Below are 7,977 nucleotides of genomic sequence, written 5' to 3' on the forward strand. Positions count from 1 at the left end.
CAGCAGCCAAGTCTTCACCGCTGGACTTGGTATTCCAAAACCAGAGGGGTTGTTAAGGAGATTGATTACATTTTTGTTAGTACTGAAGGATCCTTTAGAACTGCAGGGTCTTCAAGAGTGCAGAGTTCTTTGCTACTGATCACAGACATAAGATTGCTGCAATAAGACCACAAATCAAAACTGAGAGATTCTCCGGATGCCACCAAAAAAGATTCCATCTTCAGAAACTCAGGGATGAGGAGTTTGCATATAAGGCCACGGGCCGCCCCCAAGTGTGACTATCTCCCCCCCCCTCAGTGTTACATACAGACAGACAGCATCAGTGCCACATCCTCTCCCCCACTTTTGCTTTGGCCATATGAAGTAAATAAAAAGTGATATAGGAGGTGCACTCCCAACTCTGTCTTTTGAGGAAGTCTATATCGCCACTCCCCCCCCCTCCCCCTTCAGCTCCCTCTGCCCCACGCACAAATAGATCGTGAATGCTATTTTCTCTCGTCCTATGTAATGCACACGTAACATAAGGTTAGCTAGGATATCGTTTGTGTCACACGGGTGCATATAACTAGCATAGGAGGCCATTTATGTTACGCAAATATATATATATATATATATATATATATATATATATATATATATATATATATATATATATATATATATATATATATAAAGTTTCTAGAGAAGGGAAAGAAGTTGTATGCGGCTTTCATGGATTTGGAGAAAACATATGACAGGGTGGATAGACAGGGATTGTGGAAAGTGTTAAAAATATATGGAGTAGATGGGAAGTTGTTGAATGCTGTGAAGAGTATGTACGATGGTGCGAAGGCTGCAGTGCGTGTGGATGGTGAACTAAGTGAATTTTTCTCTTTGAAAGTTGGTTTGAAACAGGGATGTGTCATGTCTCCATGGTTGTTCAATCTGTACATGGATGAGGTAATAAAAGAGGTACAAGGTAGGGTAGTGGATGTTGGAGTGGCCCTGGTGAGAGAGGATAGTGTTTGGAAACTCCCTGTACTGTTGTTTGCAGATGATACTGTGTTGTTCAGTGAAGACGAAGGGGAGCTGCAAGGCTTGGTAGATGAGTTTGGGAGAGTGTGTAAGAAACGGAATCTAAAGGTGAATGTAGGGAAGAGTAAAGTGATGGTCTTTGAGAGAGGTGAAGTCAGTGAATGTACAGCGAGGTTGGATGGTGAGGAATTGGAAAATGTGAGTACGTTTAAGTACTTGGGTAGTGTGATGAGTAAGGATGGAGGTTTGGAGGGTGAAGTGCTTGAAAGGGTACAGCAGGGAAGAAAGGTTGCTGGTTCTTTGAAAGCAGTGATAAGAAACAGGGAAGTGAGCATGGAAGTGAAAAAGTTACTACATGACAGTATTGTGATACCGACTCTATCGTACGGAAGTGAAGCTTGGACGTTGTTGGAGGGACACAAGTCCAGAGTGAGAGCATTGGAAATGAGTTATTTAAGAGGAGCCTGTGGAGTCACATGGGGAGACAGGCTGACGAATGATGATATAAAGGAGCGTTGTGGTGTTGATGTGGATGTGATAGGAAGCGCTATGAGGAACACACTGAGGTGGTTTGGCCATGTGGAGAGGATGGAGGGTGAAAGACTGACGAAGAGAGTGTATGTGAGTGAGGTGGAGGGGGGAAGAGGGAGGGGGAGGCCGAGGATGAGATGGAGGGATGGAGTGGAGAGGTATATGAGAGAGGGGGTGTGAGTTGGGAGCAGGTCAGTGAAACGGCGGGGGACAGGGCGACTTGGAGGTGATTTGTTTGTGGCCACCCCAAACGGGATTGAGGTGTCTGGCAATATATATATATATATATATATATATATATATATATATATATATATATATATATATATATATATATATATATATATATATATATATATATATATATATATATAAGGACTTGAGTATAAACTGTCGTCTATGTTACGCGTTTGGGTATATTGAGATATACTTGACTGTCTCTGTTATACATCTGAGACCAAGCGCACCTGGTGTATTGTGTGAACTATACGTACGACACTGTGTGGAAGTTATCATATGTAAGGACAGGTAGAATACTGTGTAAAGGTCAAGCTCGCTGAACTAGGTTGAGATATTTATTGTAAGGGCTAGCCTTCTGAGATTATCTGGTTATTATATGTCCCATAGTTTTGATCACGGGTGTGTATGTAGTTGTCTATTGTTAAAATATATAAGTGCCTTTGACTAGTCGTGTTTGGACTTTCCTTCCTTGCTTATGACTGACCCGGTCGAGAATAAAGAACCCAAGGTCGCACTGTAAACCCGAGCAGTCGGGACTCAGAATAGGCTGCATAAGGGTTTTCTAATGTCCATCACTGATGTACAGTGCAATTAGCACTAGTCATAATGACCACCCTGTACCTCCCCCACATCTATCTTTTTGACTGAAGCCCTCACACCCTTTACCAAGCCCTCCCAACCCAACCCTGATCCCATAATTACCAAAGACGCAAAGTTCTCGCCTTCTACCCCATCTCTCTTCTACTCCATAGTATACCTTCTGTACTCTCTCTCTCTCTCTCTCTCTCTTGGGCCACTGTACTTGGGCTAGTGACGGTTTCTGCGCTTTTTGGGAGCGTTTTCAGGAAGGATTACGCGGCAACAGCACCCACCGAATTGACAACACTGGCTTTAGTCACGGGTGACGGTTCAGTAGCTTGTCGGACGTCAGTGAGGGAGGTATGCGGTCCCGGAAGGGCACACACCGAGCATAGCTATAAAAAGTTTGTTCACCTTCGTCCAGTTCGTTAGCTGGTGAGTGATCTGGAGGTAGGGTTCTGAAATTAGTCTACTATGTGAATGATAGGCAGATTTATAAGGTTAGTTGCCAACGGTAACTTGATTTTGTTAGTTTAAGCATTGTTTAGCGAATTCTACTGTTTTTTGTTAGGGTTTTACATGACGTGATGTGTTTAGGGGTAATGAGTTAATGGAGGTGTGGAAAATAGGGTAATGCTTAAAAAAAGGTTGAGAACACCAGGACTAATTATAAGGCAGATCAACCCATTCATCCTATGACCTATCATCGTATTTTATTGTACTTTTTTGTAGATCATTTTATTAAAGTTAAGGTTAGTGGTAGGAATGACGAAGGAGGTTACCTAGAGACTGGCGTACCCAGAAAGTTGAAAAGAAGTTTTTTTTTTTTTTCTTTCTTATTAACTGTGCAACCCATGACTGGTGACTGCAGCGAGCCCGTACAGCTAGGGGGGTCCGGAAGGGCGTCGTTACCCCCACCCCCCGAGAAAATTTTGCAATTTGGCCAATTTTATTATCATTTTGAGGCCATATGGAATGGGTATACGACATAAATATAGCATATTCTAAAGTCACTTTTAAGTACTCTGTGCCACTGAGTTATGATTCAGTCTCTCCAATAACCTCATGCCACTAAAATAGACGTAATAGGGTAATAGAAGCGTTCGGTCTATGATGTATCCTATCGTTATAAAACACAGATGCATTGTTTGAATGTTTTCATAATATTCATTTCCATATTATTTTCGTTAAATATATATAGTTTATGAATACTGATGTTGTGTAGCTTTATAAAACTTCAGCAGAATAGACAGGAATACTGGACAGTATGACAAAATATAGTATATATATATATATATATATATATATATATATATATATATATATATATATATATATATATATATATATATATATATATATAGCAGCAGCAGTTTGAGTATCCACTGCAGGACCGGCTTATCCCGACCGAAGTCGGGACGATACAGCCGATGTATCTCCACCAAGTGGCTTAGGCTGTCTGGTAAAGATTGTTTGTATGGTGAAAAGTGCCTGTAAGTGTAATTGTAGTGTTGGAGTGGCTTTGGATGTGTGTGTAGTCTGTGAACGAAGTGTAATCGGCCAGCGTAAGCCGACTGGGTGCAAGCATACTTTATAAAATGCGACACTAGTTCAGTCACAGCACCACTTGTGTTCACCAATGCAGTACGTGGCCGGGTGAACATTCCCAAAGTTTATTACCCTGGCGGGGCGCGAATCCTGGTTCACCCGTGTACGAAACGTACACTGTACCACTGTACCACAGAGACTCCATATATATATATATATATATATATATATATATATATATATATATATATATATATATATATATATATATATATATATATCAAAAGGGGGGGGGGCATGGCCGCATTCCCCCCCCCCCCTCGGTACGCCACTGCCTAAAGAGACAGGCAAATGAGGAAGTGAAGGACAATTGTATTGCTGATATGGACGGGCAGTTACGTGGAGGAAGAGACAGGCAAATGAGGAAGTAAAGAAATGCTGTGGTGTTCATGTGGATGTGGAATTACGTGGAGAGAGAGACTAATGAAGAAGCAACTGTGGCATTGATATGGGTGTGGAGTTAGGTCACTGGTTCTCAAACTGGGAGCCATGGTTTCCAGGGGGTTCACGGCATGATTGTAGGGGGACCGTGACCGACTGGTGTAAGTAGTATATCGGAATGTGCCTGCCACACATGGATGAGGGGGCCACATCATGTTCGAGCTTGTCGCCTTGCTCACTCCTACTGCAGCATATATTTCCCACGTTTTGACACCGCTGGACCAATTAGCAGGCAAGAAAAAATATGGCTAAGTGGCAACACTTTGTGTGCAATATGTAGGAGTGAACTTGTTGTCGAGGAAACCATATATACAGTCCCATTGGCCTCAATGGATGTGATTCGTCCAAGAGACTTTGGACTGTAGGCTACAGGGTGCAAGTGTGTCTCCCTTGCTGCTTGTTGTAACCTCCCTCTCGGCAACGACCCCGTAGGCGCCCGAAGATGTAAGTTTGTGAGAAATATCTATCGTACTGCTTTGTTTACAGTATTCTAATGTTACTTGCGAGATTTTTGATTGATATTATTATTGTGAAATTGACATTATTTTTTTTTATCTCTACCTGTAGGTATAGATATAATTTTATAGTTTATGTATTCCTCCACTCTGTCTTCCCAGCTCACTGGTGGTCTCCGTATCACACCTCTGCCTTTGATATTGCTCTCATAAATTCTCTTTGTAATCTCATTTCTGTTTCTTATCTCCTTCATTCATTTGTTTTTATCAATAACCACTTGCACCAAAAATATACAACGTTGATTTAAAATACATGAAATTCAACTAATTCACTTTCACAAAATGATCTATTTTGAAATCATTGCTGAAAGAAAATCACTGTTACGTAATCAAATGGCTTCCACCAAATCCGATTTAGCAGTTCTGACTTGAAATTTGACACCGTGAAATTTTAATGCAGGTCGGAGTCGGCTACAAAGTTAAAAAAAAAAGTTTGTGTTTTTGTTTTGCTTCTTTCTTTTATCTATCGCTGGTTTTGGATGATTGCACATTTCTGTGTATCTCATATTTCTTTTGTTGCGTTTGACACATTTTTGCTCATTTTTTGCATCAGTTGTCACTATTTACTGACAAAATTTTGACGGTATTAAAATGATACAGTAATTATTATATAAGATTATTCAACGTGTAAAGCTGCATTAGCGATTTCATATGATAGTTCACGTTGTTCTCTTACACTGTAACCATGATTATATATAAGTAAAGTCGACGATGGAACTCGGCTACCACACGCAGAGAATTCGGAAAAGTTACTAGTTGCTACGGTGCCCGACGAATTTTGCTACAATTGCACTAATGGTAACATCTACATTATTAACTCGAAAGTTTCCTTAGTGAAACTCTGACCTATTAGAAACAAAAAATATTGAACAAATGAATGCGGCTTTGTTTGAAAAAAAAAAAATTGAAAACCAATTACTTCATACTACATAAAAAGAAATTTTCTTGGGTGTAGTTAAAAGTAAATTATGGTAGTCTGAAGAAAGTCGTTTGACGCTGATGATTTTTTTTACATTAATTTATTCACATTCTTGCAAATGGCCACATAATTTTAAACTTTATCATTCGCATGTTTCTATCTGTTTGGCCTTTTCATATATATATATATATATATATATATATATATTTGTTTGGCCTTTTCATATATATATATATATATATATATATATATATATATATATATATATGGAGCCTCTGTGGTACAGCGGTAGAGTGTGCGTTTCGTACACGGGTGAACCAGGGTTCGCGCCCCGCCAGGGTAATAAACTTTGGGAGTGTTCACCTGGCCACGTACTGCATTGGCGGACACAAGGGGTGCTGTGGTTGAACCAGTGTCGCTTACTACAAAGAATGCTTGCACCCAATCGGCTTGCGCAGGCCGATTACTCTTGGTTCACAGACTACACAAGCATCCAAAGCCACTCCAGCACTACAATTACACTTACAAGCACTTCTCACCTTACATACAATCTCTACCAGACAGCCTAAGCCACTTGGTAGATACATTGGCTGTATCGTCCCGAATTCGGTCGGGATAGGCCAGTCCTACAGTGGATACTCAAACGGCTGATGATGATGATGATATATATATATATATATATATATATATAGATAGATAGATAGATAGATTTGCGATGGTTGTCAGTGTTGCTAAGAAAGATCAATGATGAGTTCATTAACTGTTGATTTACATAACTTCTCGCTGATGGCATCGAGAAACTTCAGTAGGTGGTGGGCTTCATAGTGCTGGGGAATGATTCTATGAGGCCTAGTAAGCTGAAGCATCATCAGATGACGATCCATCTTCGTTATGCAGAGAAAGATCCCAGTTTCTTCAAGTACAGAGTCTGTAACTTCTTGACTGACGAGCAGTTAGCTATAATTTATAAGAGTCAATTGCGCTCTCAGCTTGAATATCGCCCACCCTTGTGCAATGGATGTGGAGAGATTACACTAAAACAACTAGACAAAATTCAGAACAAAACTGTTGGAATTATTAATAACCCTGCTATTATATATTAACTACCTCCCCTACAAGTAAGAAGGAATGTTCCCTCCTTTGCATTTTTTAGATATTTTTGTCAATTGCTCAGACGAAGTTTCGTCAATTGTGTCACCTCTCCATGCCTTCCCTTGTGCTACACGGGCATCTGGTAGCGCTCATGACTGGAATGTCACACAACCATATTGGAGAACTGCCTATCAGAATTCTTTTATTCCCCGAACTGCATCTCTGGAACTCGCTTTCCCGGAGCTGTTTCCCCCCAAACTTCAAACTACAGTTACTCAAGTCCAACTGTTACAAATATTTTACGAATGGAGGACACCAGTAATCTGGTGTATGGATTACTTTTTTAATAATTTGTTTTTCCTTCTGTTATTTAAAAGAAAAACCACCATGAAGAGATTTGGCAAAACAGAGACTGGATGGGAGTGGTGCTCTCCAGCAGCAGAACTTAATTGTGGCAGAGGTATCATATCAGATTTCTTTTGATATAGCAAGGAAAAAAAAAAAGTCCACACGATTGGTAAAACTTTAAGCCATGTGCTGTAAAGATGGTCAAGAGGGTTCTTGGAGAGTCAAGTGCTCATAAGATTCAGCAGATTTCCTTGTCAAACGACGCAGTGAAACGGAGTATTAGTAAAATCTCAGCTAATACCATGGAATAAGTGATAGACGAGATTAAATTGTCTCCAGCTGGTATATTCGCAGTACAGTCGAATGAGTCAATGGATGTTAGTTCTTTGTGCACAGTTACTCGTGTTTATCAGGTGTGTATTTATGCATGATATCAAAGATAAGCATCTGTTCTGTAAACCGGTTGAAACTACCACTAACGCTTTAGATGGGAGGGAAAAGTTGAGTTCTTTCTTCACAGCTAATGGAATACCCGGTACGCTTGGAAAATTGTTGTGGAGTCTGTACTGATAGGACTCCAGTGATGCTGGGCTCAAAATCAGGGCTACAGAAGCATGTCAAAGAAGCAGCTCCAAATGCGAAAGTGACTCACTGTATGATCCATCGTTTTGCATTGACTTCAAAAACCCT

The sequence above is a fragment of the Coenobita brevimanus genome, chromosome 3 (assembly GCF_032717465.1).
Source record: "Coenobita brevimanus isolate Jiangsu-jjx chromosome 3, ASM3271746v2, whole genome shotgun sequence".
Taxonomy (NCBI): domain Eukaryota; kingdom Metazoa; phylum Arthropoda; class Malacostraca; order Decapoda; family Coenobitidae; genus Coenobita; species Coenobita brevimanus.